This window comes from Neofelis nebulosa, chromosome 15 (assembly GCF_028018385.1).
Source record: "Neofelis nebulosa isolate mNeoNeb1 chromosome 15, mNeoNeb1.pri, whole genome shotgun sequence".
Classification (NCBI taxonomy): domain Eukaryota; kingdom Metazoa; phylum Chordata; class Mammalia; order Carnivora; family Felidae; genus Neofelis; species Neofelis nebulosa.
The window spans coordinates 32,528,982-32,546,599 of record NC_080796.1 but is presented as its reverse complement, the minus strand read 5'-3'; positions in this window follow the sequence as shown (position 1 = coordinate 32,546,599).

Here is a 17,618-nt window from a genome sequence, read left to right as displayed (position 1 = left end):
CATCTCATGGAAGTAGACAGTTGCATCTCCCTCCCTGGATGTTAAAGTCCAATTCTCCCTGCTCTAATTTGGCTGAGAAACACTTTATAAATATTTGAGATGGTGTCATAGGGGAACATTACAGAGAATATGTTGGTGTTACACTGTTTAATTTTGGCAGTGAGCATGATGAAGGTAACGTAACGGGAATTGCTATAATGAGTGTTTTTTTGATGTTTTGCAAATGAGGAAATCGTTGAGGAAAGAAGCTTGCCAAGGGTCATGCAGAGGAATGCAAAGCAGACTCTAGCTAGAAAGTCCTTCCCTTTCAGATCTCTCTGCTGCCTCCACACTAATCCACTCTGAAAATCATGGCATGACTAGACCAGCAGGCATACCTCATCCCTTGGCAGATCTCTTACTGCCCCAGATAGATGGGAACATCAGACCTTCACCTCTCCACTCACGAGCATACTGGCAGTGTGTGTACCTTTCTTGGCTGACCTCTGGATGGTCAACCTAGTGTCAGTCAATCATGTTTTATTTGCTCTTCCTTCTAGTTCTGGACTCCTGGAAGAAGGTAGACAACGTATTTGACATGTTACTCTGATTGGTTTTTTGTTTCGTTGTTTGCTATTTTGTAAGATGGTATTGTTCTGGCCTTGAGTTAATATCCCTGGTTCCTGACACAATTTATATATTTATGTAAATGACCAATCTCCCCAATAATGTCCCTGAGTTCCCCCTTTCTGTGGCCCATCTTGATCATGTACCAATGGATGCAACCATGTAGGACATTCTCTTCCCCTCCTCTTCACATCTTGCCACTCTTGCTAGACTTCTGCAGACTTGAAATGGAGGAATTCATTGTTTTGTGGCCTGCAAATTCTCTGGCTATCTTTCCTCTTTTTTGAGAATTGTCACTTTATTTTTTTTTATTTATTTTATTTTCAACGTTTTTTATTTATTTTTGGGACAGAGAGAGACAGAGCATGAACGGGGGAGGGGCAGAGAGAGAGGGAGACACAGAATCGGAAACAGGCTCCAGGCTCCGAGCCATCAGCCCAGAGCCTGACGCGGGGCTCGAACTCACGGACCGCGAGATCGTGACCTGGCTGAAGTCGGACGCTTAACCGACTGCGCCACCCAGGCGCCCCGAGAATTGTCACTTTATAATGCCCGTGTGTAAATAGGTATCTCTGACCCACTTGGAGCCTGCTTTTGAGCCCTCCTGTCTTATATCCGCGGGGTGAGGGCAACAGTCTCTCTGGTTGGCAATTCTAAGTCCTGCACCTAACTCAGCACAGGTAGACTCTAGGCCCTCATAACTACTTGCTGAGTTAACTAATAAATAATCTTGTCCTCAGAGATTCCCATTTCTACCAGACCAGCAGAATGAATGCCTCTTGCCTAATTGCATAGGTCCAAAGAAGTGAGGTGTAGATGCCCTCTCCTGACTCCCTTCCCCTGTCCCCCACCTCCTTCCAGTCCCCCTTACAGAACAAATCTCTGCTACAGACACAATTCCTTTGAGGTCAGAAGAAAGAATTTTAACATCAGCTGAAAATAAACTTCCGTGGTCCTTTGTGATTTCAGTGTTTGGTCCTTTGGATCATTTTTAGACCTGAAAATCTCATTCTGTCATCTCTTTCCAAGATTGGCATTTTTCAGGTGAATTGGTTGTAGGGGTGTATGAGGTGGGGATGCAGCTTGAGGGAAGGTAATTTAAAAGTGGTGTCTGACACCTCCTTGATTTTCAGATATCTTTGATTTCTCACCTGATAGAGCTGGAGTGTTTTTCCCAAGTGTCATTAGTCTTTCCCCAGTTCTAAACAAGTCAAGTAGCTATGGGTAAAAAGCTGAGGAATGAAAGTGGGCTGGTGAATGCACGCCTCTCAGCAGGTGCAGGTTGAAGCCTGCCTGTGGGGGCAGGAGCAAGGGAGTGACAGCTGCCTACAGCCCACAACCCCACTTGTGCCCACCACCCAACCCTGTTCTTGTCCTCCCCAGGTATTGTGATGGCGCAGAGGACAATGCCTCTCCTGCCAGCCTCTTGCTTCTCTGACGCACAAAAGAATGTCTGGCTCGATAAATATTCACCCAGCGATTATAGGATTAACTGCAACCTGCAGGAAGGTAAGCATTTAAACAAAGGTTTTCCTTTGTTTTCTAGAAGAAAATAAAATATAAAACAGACAGTCCTATTATTTATTAATGTGAACTTTCAACTTAGAGCTCCGGCATATCAGTTATTAGCAAGGATTTTCTTGTTGGGAGGAGGTAATGAAGTTCAGACCCTCATGTTCACATCCCTCCTCTTCACAGGCTCCACCTATGATTGCAGTTGCCATGGCACTAAGATTGTTGTAAGAAAGCTAGAAAATGGTTGTGCTTGTACTTGGGTAGTGAGATGTTTATGAAAATTCACATTTCCTTTTTTTTTTTCTTTTTCTGTCGGTGAAAAGAGAGAAGGAATGGGGGAAGAAAAGTAATCACATGTCGTTTGTACATCTGTTATGTGCCAGGTGTGAGGCTGGGTGCTTGACACATGTACTGTGTTAAGTGTGTGTGCCTATGAGTTTATGTAAAGCCTTTTTTATATGCACTATAACTGTCCCACCAAAGAGTGCACAAAACAAAGGTGTTCAGCTCCATGATTTCTTACAAAGCAAATACCCATGTAAAATCAAGACATAGAAGTTGCCAGAACTCCAGAAGAGTGACCCTCTCGATTCTTCCTCCTCCTCCTTCTCTTCAAAGAAAAAAACTATCATTACTTTTATGGAGATCACTTGCCTTTTGTTTTTTAATATAGTTTTATAGAGATTAGCATTAATCTCTAAACACTATAGTTTAATCTTTTTTTTTTAACTTCATGTGGATGGATTCACACAATGTTCTTTTTGTGCCTGACTTCTTTGGCTCGATGTTATGTTCATAAGCTTTATTCATATTATTTGTGACTGTAGTTTTTCATGTTCACATTTTTATGGTACTTCATTGTATCAATGGAACCCAATTTATTCACCATTTTATTATTGGTGGACTCCTGGATTGTTTCCAGTTTGGGTTTGTTGTAAATAATGCTGATGAATATTATCATCCTGTCTTTTGGAGCACATCTTCTGTGGGTATAAACTTAGGAGCAGAACTCCTAGGTCATGAGGTACTTGACGCAGATAATACCTAACAATGGTCCTAAGTAGCATGCGCCCACCAGCACTGTATGGGTTTCTATTTCTTCACATCCTCATCAACACTTAATGTTCTCCATCTCTTTAATTTTAGCTATTCTGGTGGATGTGTAGTGGTCACTCAATGTTTATTTGTCATTTGGATATTCTCTTTTAGGATGTGACTGTTCAAATCCCACTTTTCTATCAGGTTCTTTCTTAGTGATTTGTGATAGAGTGTCACCTAATTCATATACAAATAGATGGCCTGTTATATGTATTGCAAACATCTTAGACTGTGTTGCTTATCTTTTCACCCTATTAACGGTGTCTGTCAATGAACAGACATTATTAATTTTAATGTGGTCTAATTTATCAATGCTTTCCTTGATACTTATTTGTGTCCAGGTTAAAAAGTCTTTCCTTTATCCTAGCATCAAAAGGATATTCTCCTATATTGTCTTTAGGGGGTTTATTGTTTTACCACTCATATCTAGATCTAACTTATGCCAGAAATTAATTTTTATGATGGTGTTAGGTAACGGTTAAATTTTCGTTGTTGTTGTCCATGTGGACATGCAAAATGTCTTAGCACATTTGTTGGAAAGACCAGACTTTCCTCAATGCTCCACAGGGTCATCTTCATAATAAATCAGGTGTTCATGTATGGGCTTTTTCTTCATTTTAATTGGTCTGTTTTGCTGTCCTTTTCCAGTTCTACAATCTAAATTTCTGTAGCTTTAGAGTCTTTATATCTAAGACAGCAAACCCATGACTTTGTTCTTTTAAAAACATTTTTTAACATTTATTCATTTTTGAAATAGAGAGTGTGAGTGGGGAAGGGGCAGAGAAAGAGGGAGACACAAAATTTGAAGCAGGTTCCAGGCTCTGAGCTGTCAGCACAGATCCCAACACAGGGCTCAAACTCATGGACCGTGAGATCATGACCTGGGCTGAAGTCAGATGCTTAACTGACTGATCCACCCAGGTGCCCCTGTTCTTCTTTTTCGGGAGTGTCTTGGTTGTGGTTAGCCCTTGTAAAATATTAGAGTCAGATCCACAAAAGAAAGAAAAAAAAAAAAAGCTGGGTTTTTTTGTTTTTTGGGTTTTTTTTTTTTGGATGTGGGGAAATTGCTTAAATCTATAGGTCAATTTGGAGGGAATGATATTTTTATAATTTTATTTCTATTTTCTATCATGATTTCTTCTTTGATTGAATTTTCAAACATGTAAGTACTTTCTAGTTATCTCTTTGTCATTTTTTTTCCAGAAAACCATTTTGAATTACTTAAATTGTTTGAAATTTATTAAGACTTGCTTTGCAATCTAGCATATGAACAATTTTTCTGAGTTTTCTTTGTGTTTGGAAAAAATTCCATCTGTCTATAATCTATCACCTCCAGTCTTGTTCATTAGGTCAAGTATATTGATCACATCATTTAAATCTTTACAATTAGGGTTTTGTCTGCTTACCATAGCATTTTCTGTGAGAATTATGTTAAAAGTCTTCCTGTTATCATAGTGTATTTGGTTTTCTTTTGGTTTTGCTTTGGATATTTTGGGGATGTTTTTGTATTTTGTATGTTGGTAGTACATACAAAATTAGAATTATTACATTTTCCTGGTGAATTCAACTTTATCATAATGAAGGGAGTCTCTCTTGATCGCCAGTAGTACCTTTTGTCTTAAGTTCTACTTTGTGTAGTTGATATAGCTCTCTCAGCTTCATTTTATTTATTATTTATTTGCCTGGTATACCTTTTCTACTCTTTCGCTTTCAATCTTTCTGTAGCATTATGTTTCAGATGTGTATCTCTTATGAGCAGGATATAGTTACTATTTTTTTCTAAATTCTGTCTAGCAATCTTTTTTTTTTTTTAATTGGAGCACATTTACGTTTAATGATATGTTTGGGTTTAAATCTCCCATCTTACTTAGCATTTCCTATATCTCTCATATATTTTGTTTCTTCTTTCTTTCTTTGTTTTGGTGTCCTTTATATTGATGATTATCATTCTGTTTTCCCCATTTATTTACTTTAAATTACATTAAAAAATAATTCCAATACATGTTAATTTCATTGATTATCTTTCCCACAGTATATACCATTATTATTGTATGTTTTGATTCTCTGTATTCTATATACCTTCCATACTTGGTTATTGTTCTTTTATATGGCTGATATTTATTTATATTTAACCACATATTTATTCTTTCATTGCTTTTCATTCTTTCTTTGATCTCCAGTTTTCCATCTGAAATTATATTCCTTTTGTCTGAAGAACACTCTAGTATTTTCTTTAACTGTGAACCTGCTGGTGACAATTCTCTTAGTTTTTGCTTATATGCAGTTTGTATGAGACTTTTGAAAATTTGTTATTGACAGATTTTTTTTCTGGGTCTAACTTTCTAGATGGGCAGATATTTTCAAATTTCAGCCTTAAAGATGTCATTCCACTGCCTCTAGGCTTCCATTGTTTTGTTGAGAAGTCAGCTATAAGTCTTACTGTTATCTTTCAACAGTTTTGAAAAATGCTCAGCCATTATCTCCTCAGACACTGTTTATATCCTCTATTCCTTTTACTTTCCATTTGACACTCTAGTTACAAGTAATTTACATCTCCTCAATGAATCTTCTATATCTCTTACTATCTTTTGTATATTTTCCATCACTTTCCTCTCCATATTCATTCTATATATTGTCTTCTGACCCATCTCCCAACTCATAAATTCTCTTTTCAGTTGGGTCTTATTAGCTACTAAAGTCATTTGTTAATCTAATTCAAAATTAAAATGTTTATTTTGATCATTATATATATTTTTATTTTAGGATTTATTTTTGTCTCTTTTATATTATAGGTCTCTGTCTAAATCCTCAATTATTTCTTTTATTTCCTTGAAAAAATAACAGCATGTGTTATATATCTTCTGTTTGCCTCTCCAGCTATATCTTCATTCTATTCAAGCCTGCTGTCTCCCCAGAATCCTTATCTGCATGGGTTATATTAATGGATTTTCTTGTCCTCTGTCTTCCAGCTGTGTTTGGCTAATGGTAAACACCAGAAGACCAGAGGGAAGAAGGAGAGTAAGATTGGGTATTATTTTACCTGGTCTCTCTCTGTGGGGTCACTGTGGGCTGTCTGTCCACATCCCCTAACCATAGGCTCAGCTCCAATGTTCTGATAGCTCTTTTTTCCTAATACCTCTTCAAGCCTAGAGGTGGTAAAGGCTCTTCCTTGTTAATAGCCCTAGGGTACTGGATCATCTCTATCATTACCCCCACTTTTATAAATTATTTATTTTTAAAAATGTTTTTGATGTTTATTTTTCAGAGAGACAGAGTATGAGTGGGGGAGGGGCAGAGAGAGAGAGAGAGAGAGAGAGAGAGGCAGAATTTGAAGCAGTCTCCAGGCTCTGAGCTGTCAGCACAGAGTCCAACATGGGGCTTGAACTCAGGAATGATGAAATCATGACCTAGGCTGAAGTCAGAAGCTCAACAAACTGAGCCACCCAGGTGCCCAAATTATTTCTTTATTAAACTCTTTTCCAAATTATAATTTGTGCCATTTTTTTCTGATTGGAAACTTGACTGATACTAGATATCTATATCAGACTTTTTAAAAAATTTTTGATTATTCAAATATTTAGGTTCAAGGTGAATCTGTTTCTACTATCCTTTGTTTTTGCAGTTTTGTTGTTTATATTTTCTTGCTTAGCATGACTATTTTCTATTATGTGTCAATAATTATGTGTGCAAATTTTTTGTAGAAATGTATTCTTCCTTGGGGCACCTGGGTGGCTCAGCCTGTTAAACATCTGACTTCTGCTCAGGTCATGATCTTATGGCTCATGAGTTCAAGTCCCATGTCAGGCTCTGTGCTGACAGCTCAGAGTGTGCTGACAGTTTCAGATTCTGTGTCTCCCTCTCACTCTGCCCCTCACTGACTCATGCTCTGTCTCTCTCACCTTCAAAAGTAAATAAACATTAAAAAAAATAAATGTATTCTTACTTTAGAGAGAGAGGATTTATATTTGCTTCCACCAGGAAGTTGGGATGATTCTAAGCTGAAATGGCTGGCTTATCTACTTCTGATTCATCTTTTTTCTTTAGCATATCAACAGTGAGAGGATTTACCATTGACCCTCTTCATCTTGGGAGGTTCCAGACTGCAATCCATTCCCTTAGTTCAGCCTCCTAGCTTCTCTCCAGGCTCTTAGAAGTTACCAAATACTTCCAGGTAAAGCAGTTGTGTCTTCTAGTTTACTTCTCGGGCCTCCAAACTAGCCCAGTAGTTCTTCTCTCTCTCTCTCTCTCTCTCTCTCTCTCTCTCTCTCTCTTTTTTTTACTTCTCCCCTTCTTTCTTTCTTCCTTCTATTTTTCCTTTCCTTTCTTTCTCTTCCCTTCTTTCCCTCTTTTCTTTTTTTTTCTTTTTTTTTAAGCCTCCCCAGTTATCTTCAATAGGAAAATTAGTCTGAATTTTCTAGGTTATCTAGTTTGCCATTTTCAAACTTGTCTGGGTCAACTAACTCACTAAGGTCATATATCTAGAATAGCTCAGGTAAGCCTGGCTACAAAAAACTGTTCTCTTTTGTTTTACACTAAACTGTCCTTTACCCTAACTGAAGGAGAAAAAATAACAACAAAGCAACAATGACAAAAACCAGAACATTTGAAATTGAACCAGAGTTTTGTATTGTTAGCTACAGAGGCCAAAATATTTTTTCTTAATACTCAACTATGAATCTCTAAAGGATGTTCTCTAAATCTTGTTCATCTTTGTATCTTCAGAACCTAGCACAGTAAGTGTTCAGACAGTATTTGTTTAGTAAAAAAAGAATAGGTAAAGAGATAAAACATATTCAATGGAAGTAGGGACAGTTTCTACATGGACCAGTAGGCTTCTCAGCCTAAAACCCCCCTAAAAAGTATATTGTAGAGTATATTCTCTAATTTTCCTTTTCAAGATAGTTTTTACATGGTATGAGTGAAAAATGCCTTCAAATTCAGGATTCCATTCTCAGCCCCTCCAAGTCTTGCAAGAAATTCTCAAGTTCAACACTGGTCTAGTTTCTTTCCTGGGCTGTAGAGGACTATTGGACAATGGACTGGTGCAGGCTACCAAATGGACCCGCTCAAGGCAATCCAGTTTCAACATGCCCTGAACTAAATTCAGTGTCTCTTGTCCCCTTTCTAGTTACTTTTCTTTCTCTTTGTTTACTACCCCAATTGGCACCACTGCTTCCTCACAGCTGCCTGTACTAGATTCCTAGTGTTCATCCTTTATTCCATTCTACCTCCAAATTACTAAGTTTGATGAATTTGGGTCCTAAATATTGCTCGTATTTGTTCCTATCCTGGATATCTTCACTCCAACTGCTTTAATGTGGCCTCTCATGACTGTTCACCTGGAGTTCTTTACTGGCCTCTTAATTGATCTCACTTCCATTCTCTCTGGACCATCCTCCATAGAATGATCTAACATTGACATTGCATTGCTTAAAACTCTCTGTGTTTTCCTGTCATCCACAGGCAATCTCAGCTCTTTGCCACAGTTTGTAAAATTTTTTATAACCTGGCCTCTGCCTACCTCTCAAGCCTCATTCCCACTGTTCCTTTTTTTGAATTTCATGGTCTAAAATTACCAAATATATTATGCTTCTGAGCATTTCTGTTATTCCTTCGGAATTTCTCTTCCTTGCCTCACTTTTTCACCAGTTTAATTTGTGCTCTTTCTTTAAGAATTGGCTTCTCTAGCTTCCCTAAGCTATTACAAATGACCCTTCAGTGTGCTTTCATGGTAGAGTTCAAACATAAAACATAATCTACTATACTGAAAGAATGGTGTTTTTATCTCACTTTCACTTACCTGTGAGAAACTTGAAAGTGCTTCAGGTAGTGACAGTACTTACTAGGTCCTTAATAACCTTAATAGGTCCTCAGTTCTTCATCTTGAAGAATTTATTTGAATAATAGTCTTTAAGATTAATCAAAATCAGAATGCACATTGTCTAAGTGTCTTGGTTATTGCACTAGGTGGTTTGTTGTATTGTTTCTTGAGTTTTATTTTGTCTCTTAATGTTTAATACTATTAATAAACATTAATATTATATTTTAAATGTCTGCTGTATTTTCCACTTCATTAATCTCAACTTGTTTTATTATTTGAAAAGTTTATTTTTCATACAGCCCTACGGGAATATTGAGAGTGAGCTCTCATTTTCTCTTTTTAGAACCCTCACATATTTTCATGATCTCGCGGTCTGTGAGTTTGAGCGCCGCGTTGGGCTCTGTGCTGACAGCTCAGAGCCTGGAGCCTGTTTCAGATTCTGTGTCTCCCTCTCTCTCTGACCCTCCCCCACTCATGCTCTGTCTCTCTCTGTCTCAAAAATAAATAAATGTTAAAAAAAAAAAAGAACCCTCACATATTTTGATGTTTTTTCTATCCTCCTACTCCATAGGAAGAGACATATTTCTTTTGGAGCTCCATTTATTAATGTGTTACCTTTCTTATTAGTGGCATTGGAACCTACATTGCTTTATGTCTTCATTTATTCCACATTTTAACTAATTCCTTATATTTGTGTCCTGGAACCATTCCTCTGATTCCTGAGAGTAAAACCCTTCTTGCAGCAGAAAGGAGAAATTCCCTTGTTGATTATTCCAGTTGCTGAAGCAACAGTTAGTCTTATTCTCCCTGTCATCAGTTCTGGGGATCACTGTCGACCTTCTTGACTTGGTATAAAAATCCCAGTGTCTCTTGCCTTTCTGACTGACAATAATGTCAGTGCCTGTCACCAGTGGTTTGAAGAGGTAACAAGAACAAAAAAGGAGTAGATGACATTTACAATTTCTTTGCTTCTATTTGGTTTCATTGCTTTATATTCTTTTAACTCATAACCCTCAAAAGACAATAGAAAAGGTCATTAGCCCAGTGTATGGCAGTTCAGAAACTAGTAACCCGGCAGATTGATGTTCCCTCTACTGGTTTACTCCTTGTGGAAGATTGAACTTTCCAAAAATTACCCCAGCCATATTTCTTACCCTCTATGCTATTTTAGCACCTTTCAATTTCCCCCATTAAGAAGCAAAGTCTGTGTTCTCTCCCCTTAACCCTGGGTGGGTCATGTGACTACCTCAATACGGATGACATGGTAGAAGTTACACTAAGTTCTGAGGTTAGGTTATAGAAGGCAACCCGTAATCTGGAACCTCTGAGTTGATGTGTGAGAAGCCTAGCTATATACTGGAAAGGCTGTGTGCAGCTATCACACGGAGATAAAGGGACCCCAACTGTTTCTGTCCCCAGCGTTGTGTCTTCCCACCCAAGTAACAGACATGTAAGTGAGTGAGTGAGTGAGTGAGCCCTAAGTACATTCAATTTCCATCCTTTGAGCAGCCCTAGCTGACACGGGTGAATCAAAATTTTGCCTCTAAATCTTGCTCAAATTGCAGACAAATGAGCAAAATAAATGTTATTGTTTTAAGCCACTAGGTTTTGGAGGGGTTTGTCATACCCCTCCAAATATATATGCCAGAATATATATGCCAAACGCCCCTAGTCACCAAAGTTTAGACACAGAGCTTTGATTTGATGCATTTTTTATGAGAAAATGAAAATTCGAGGTTCTAGATGTGCCCTCAAATGGCACAGTTGGAATGGCAAGTCAGAAGGCTTTAAACTCTTTGTGTTGAGGCCTCTGTGTGAGAACAACACAGGAGATGCTTTGTCAGAGCACTTTGGAAGCTGGAGAAAGAAAGAAGAATTAAAGTGAACCAGAAGGAAGAGAAAAATGTAACAAGCTATTCCTGATACCTCCATACAGACAGCAAGAGACTACCATTCCTTTCCTGTGTTGGTTGTATTATCACAGTCCCAATTCGCCAACAAAGTGTTCACTGATGTACAGGAGAACAGAGAGCTTTACTTTTCCTAGTGCATGATTCTTCCCATAGAGAAAGAAGACCTGTCCCTGTTTTCTCACTTGCCACTTTCTTTTTCTTTTAGGGCATCAGGCCTCAGTAATCAGAAGAAAGGTACGGGTGACTGTCCATGGTGCTGGTCTAGGATTACTGTGTTTTTTGAATGTCTCTTGTTCTTGGCAGGCTTTGTACGTTCACAGGAACTCAAATCTAAGGATTCACCATTTATAATGACAAAGGCATCCTACGTTCCTAGATGACATGGGATTTGTCACTAGGTTTCATATATTTGTTGTAGGATATAAAAACAATCAAAAATGAAGACCACCACTTATTCATTTCTTTATTTTAATACTATAGAGGTGTGTGTGTGTGTGTGTGTGTGTGTGTGTGTGTGTGTGTGTGTCTGTCTGTCTGTTGTATGTGTATTTATTCTTTTCAAAAGAGCAAAGACTAAAACAGCCCTCCTGGAGGGTTTTGAGACATTTCACTCACTGACAATGTAGCATTCCTTATACTGGACTCCCAAGTATGCTTATCAGAATTTTCTTCTGGGTATTCCATTGGATATTTTTGTTCACTGTTACTGGATGTAGGCATAGGCATTCTATGTGTCTTGTAAAGAGGAGGCTGGGAACACTTTGGTTAGGGAACAAGGCCAGGATCCAGGACATACAGTTGGAGGGTCAGTCTACCTTCTTCTTTCCTCCCTCATATCTTCCTTTCCTCTCATATTCTCTCTTTCCATGTCCTTTTACTGCTGTTCAAGACCATGTCCTGGGATGGAAGTGGAGGTAAAAGGAGAGTGTCAATGACAAGGTCCTGAGGGAGCAGGAGGATAGGCTTCTACCTCCCATTATGTTCCACAGTTACCGAGGTGGCAGCTGTGGTGAGGTAGTGAGGAAGAGCACTGCATCTAATGCCAGACCTGGGTTCAAATCTAGCCTCCAATGTTTGATTGCTATGTAACAAGTCATGGAGTCACTTTTTTCTCAACTGTAGAGAGATAACATACAGAGAATTGTGAGGATTAAGTGCAACAATGTATTAGAAAGATTTTTGTAAAGTATAAACACTCTACTAGTGAAAGGTTGCCCTCTCTTGGTGGGGCCTCAAGGAGCCATAAGAAATGGTGAAGAGGGGTGGCTCCTGGGTGGCTCAGTTGGTTAAGTGTTAGACTTCGGCTCAGGTCATGATCTCACGGTCTGTGGGTTCGAGCCTCATGTTGGGCTCTGTGCTGACAGCTCAGAGCCTGAAGCCTGCTTTGGATTCTGTGTCTCCCTCTCTCTCTGTCCCTCCCTTGCTCACGCTCTGTCTCTGTCTCTCAAAAATGAATAAGCGTTAAAAAAATTTTTTTTTATTTTTAAAAAGAGATGATGAAGGAGTGAATCTAAGAGCTACTGAAGTCTGTGGAAATGAGGAAACAGATGAGAAGAGAGAAATCCCCAGAGGTAGAGGATGCCTGCACCAGAGTTCCTGGCAGCTGGGTCTTATGGGGCTGACCCAGTAGAGGGAAAAGGAAGGCTTACCTGGAGGTGTGCATGTGTGCAAACCGGGTCAGCACACAAAGCTAAGAGCTGAGGGGGGAGAACAGTTACATAATAGCAGCCATGTACCCAATACTGGCTAAATGCCAGGCATTGTGCTTTACATGCTCATTTAGTTCTCAAAACAACTGTAAGGCAGGTGCTGCTAGTATCTTCATTGTAAAGAGAGAAGAATGAGGCTCTGGTAGGTATAAGAAATTTCTTAAAGTCTCATGGCTGGTAAATGGCAGAATATGGACTCAAATCTAGGTTTTTCAGACTCCAAAGCCCCAGCCAGCAAGACACAGATGAGGTTTTGTTTTTGTTTTAATGTTGTTGTTGTTGTTGTTGTTGTTGTTGTTGTTGTTTTATAATAAGAAAGAGAGTCAGAAACCCACTGTAAGGCAGTCACCAAAGCAGAGTTCAAAGAACCAGGGTGAGCAAAACAGAGTGGGTGGAGAACAAGTCAGAAGGTCTGGGCGAGCAGAGGCAATGTGCATTCCTGTGCAATGGTTCGGGGTGGGCTGGATGCATTCACAGGGCCATGGATAGAGCAACCTCTGATAGCCCATTCTTACATGAGGACTAGGAAGTTTTCATCTTGGGTCCACCTGTGGCTCTTGTTCTTCTCTTTTCACTGCAATGAACAGAACAAGTGAATGGGATAGACAGCATTCAACAAAGTGTGTTCCACGGTACATGAGCTCTGTAGGATGGATATGGATATGTCTTAGAAAGAAGGGTCAATTAAATTCACTTCAATTTAATGCATTTATTGATCACCCACAACAGGGCTGTGAACTACAAATTCAACCATGAACAACACAGGCCAAGTCTCTCAGAGCTTGTAGACGAACGGCCAAGTAAGTTTGGGAAATATTACACTGAAAAGGTATAGCGTCCTTCACTGCAAACATTTCAGGGATTTTTTATGATAACAGGTTTTGTGACTTTATGAGAGTGGGTAGAGTATGCAAGGATCCCCCAAAATATCTGACCATGGAATCCTCCTTTATTTGTCATAAGGTCCCTTGAGGTCATGGGGGTGCTATTCTGCAGCCCGAGCTCAGGGGCAAGGCAGGAGCAGGTGGAGAAAGAATGACAAGCACCCCTTCCACCTTCCTTCACTTCACCACAATATTGGTAGTGTGCCCCAAGGGAGGGTGTGTAACATTTAAGCACTAAACATGGTATCCAGGTGATGCAAGTTATAGGGGATAGTGGTTCCATTTGTGGATACCAGGGGATGGTTACCTCTCTACGCTGAACTCTGATGAAGTCAGGGGCACCCAGAAATTTCAGTAGGCAAGCCCAAGAGGGTCAGCAGGGTTGAGGTTCTCTCTGGACCACTGATGTTGCAGGAGAGGGAGGCATAGGGTATGGTGACTGGGGAGGGGAGAGTCCCTTCCTTCTAGGCTATAAGAGAGAGGGAGTAAGATTTCTTGTCAGTCTTGTGGGAAGACCTAGATGGCAGCTGTACCAACGTGGGTGGGAGGGTACAGCATGTCCAGTCTTGTGGATATAAACAGAAGCGTTCACTTGAGCCAGCCATGGGGTTTTGTATGCCAGCATCAAAGTTTATCACTCAGGCAAACAAGCCAGAGGAAAAGAGCTGACAAATGGCTAGCGTTTTGTTTTTCCTTCCCCAGGAAGACATTTTGGTCTTAGTTACCCTCTGGGTTTTTCCTCTCTGTCTCTGATCTCTCGCTCTCACGCAATGTTCCCTGCACAGGCGTTACATAACAGCCGGGACTGCAGGGAACACCTATACAAGAGGGCATGACAGTTAGACAATGGGCAGGCAGAGGCTGCCCTGAGAAAACGGAGTCATTCATGAGCTGTGTGAGAGGCGGCTCTGTTCCCAGCTTGGCTCACTGGTAAATGAAGTGTGCTGGGGACAAAGAGGGGAACTTTACACTCGCCCAATTTTCCCACAGTGGCAGGCTCACAGGAAAACAAGGCACTAGTTGGCTTAGAGGAGAAAAGGCAACCATATCCATAGACTTTGCTTTCTCTCTCAGATCACTGTCTTGTGCCAAAACCACAGAATAATCTCCCAGCAAGGGAACAGCAAGGCTAACTTGGGGTGAGCCTAACCGGCAGAAGCCAGAAGGTACATATGGCTCTGCCTTCTACTTCTTTCTGTTTTCCTTACTGCTTGATAGGTTTTCATTTCTGAATCAGCTTATATTTCACCTCTGTACTAGCTTGCCAATCTGAAGGGAAAGAATGTTGTCAGCCAAGATGATTACTCTGAGACAGAAATAACAAGATCTTCTCAAAGTGCAGGGTGCTAAGCAGAATCAGGGTGCATGTTCCTCTATATAGGCACCAGCTCACCCATTCATAGGTGCTCTTTAGCTTGAGGACAGAATGGCCATTGCCCCCAGGTCTGCATCTGGAGTCACGCCTGGGAAATATTTACCTGCTGGTCCAGGGCTCTTCACATGGGAATCCGTACTGCAACTGTATGTATATTGCTGCCTTGATTTATACATCATGAATGCTAGCAATTTAACCAAATAGTTATGAGTGTCCTGTATCGTTTTATAAAGACTACATTTCGTGCTGAGAAGCTACCTGTATTATAACGAATAATCTTATATATTTTACAATGCCCAAACCCCAACAAAGACCTACTTATCTTGGCTTAGCTCTTATCCAACTTATCTATTTAAAGAAGTAGTGGAGTCCATAGTAGAACAATTTGAGCCATGGCACAATTCCTGCCACCAGAAATTCTGTAATAATCCTCGGATGCAGAGTGGATCTTGCTGTGGGATAGGTTTTAATACTGTAAGGTATGAAGATCCCTTGTTACCTACCCTGGAATGCCATCTTCATACCCAGTAGTAGAGGATTCCAAAGATAAAAAAGAGAAGAGAATCAGGAGGTTTAAATACTTCCTGAAAGATAAAAAGGCATTGATGTGATCTAGTCTGGGATAAGTGTGCCTGAAAAATAGGTCTGGGTGTGTCAGCTCAGCCTGATATGGGGAGGCTCTATCCTTCTGGGAATCAAGCCTATAACGTGAGCAGGTGTCAGCTGAGGAAAACAGTGGTTAAATTCTCTGGAATCAGACAGATGAGCCTGATTTCAAAACTCGGTACCTAGGTGACCTCAAATAAGTTACTTTACTTTTGTTTCCTCAACTGAATTAATCACAGAGGGCACCGAAAGACTGAGTGGATATGCTGGGGGAGTTTAAGGAGGCAGGCTATAGGACACTCCCTCTCCGTGGCCATTCTTAGCCACTCTATTGAAGGCAGATAATCAGAGAATAGGTAGCAGCCAATGTTTCTTTGAGCATTTATCCCGTCCCAGGTACCGTGCTAGATTTGAGTTACTATGGTACTCACAACAGAGTGAGGGACAGGAGGGATGAGGTGGGTTTGGTGCTCCCTCTCTGAGAATCAAGCCTGGAAGCCTAGGGGAGCATGCCTAACTGGAACAGCAGTGGCTAGAGAAGACTTTCCAGAGGAGAGGACATCTAAGCTGAATCTTGAGGAACATGTTAGGCAGGTGAAGAGTAGGGTGCACTCAGGTAGAAGGAGTAGAGCACGCCAGAGCGTGGAAGGCAGGAGAGCCTGTGCGTTTGATGAACTGCAGTGGCTCCCGTGGCTGGGGCATTGGTAGAGGTGGTGGAGATGGGATGTGGTGAGTAGCAACGGAGATGCAGACAGGGGCCCGATCTGCACAATATTCCTAATTAGCTCCAAGATGTCATTTCTCCCTTAACCATGCCTTCAATAGAGATTTTACTGCCTCAAACATTTACTGATGTTTTAATCCTTCAAACAGAATGGTAATGCAGAGAAAGCTGATGTTTTCACATCAGCAGTTCCTATGAATACCTTTTTCTTTCCAGTTTGAAGAGAATTCTTCAGGTAATTAAGTTTATGGGTCTGTAACTATTTACCTTCTTCCTAGTGAGCATTGAAATGGATATTTGTTGAAAAAGCTACTTTTCAAATTTATCTAAATTATTCATTGACAAGTCTATTGACCACAGGTACGTTTCAAAAAGGCCTCACCTTTTAAGCTTAGCTGCCATTGTTGAACTATTACTATATGCCTGGCACTGTGCTGACTGCTTTTGAAATGTTTTTATTCAATCCTCACAGCAAATCAATGAGGAAGATGGTGCTAGTATTTCTCTTATGGGTGAGAAAAATGAGACTTGATAAAGTAACAGCTTATAAATGGCAGAACTGGGATCCCATCTGTTTGATTCCAAAATTGCTAACCCTCACCAGTTCTCTCCACTACTATTTAAAAATACTTTTGAGAACAACCTAAAGCAAGGTGGATGCAAGTTGCTTCACATATTCTGGCCATCTTCTTAGGCCAGGAAACAATTTTTTTCTTTGCAGAACGAAGGCAGCAAAGCAGTGAACATCCAGTGAATGTTCCAAGAAGTGATGGGGGAGATCCGAAGTCAGCAAAGAACTTCTTCTCCCCACCATGTGAAAGCCTGAGTCAATATACCTCTCAGGGGGGCACCTTGGTGGCTCAGTCAATTGAGCACCCTACTCTTGATCTCAGCTCAGATCATGATCTCACAGTTTGTGAAACTGAGCCCCTTGTGGGTCTCTGTGTTGACAGGGCAGACCCTGCTTCGGATCCTCTGTCTCCCTCTCTCCCTCTGCCCCTCCCCTTGCTCAAGAGTGTGGTATCCCTCTTTCTCTCTCTCTCTCTCTCTCAAAATAAATAAATAAACTAAAAAAATAATAAGATACCATTGAGAAATTTTAATGCCAATTTCTGTAAAACCTCCATTCTCTAAAGTATGGACATTAGTTAATAAGTGTGTCGATATTGCTTCATTAATCATAACAAATGTACCATATTCATGTAAGATGTTATCCATAGGGGAAACTGGATGAGATATATGTGAGAACTCTGTGCTGTCTCTGTAATATTTCTGCAAATCTAAAACTGTTGTAAAAAATAAAGTTTATTTTTAAAAAAGCAAAAACAGCTTGTCCTACAAAGCCACATACATATTCCAGAAGACTT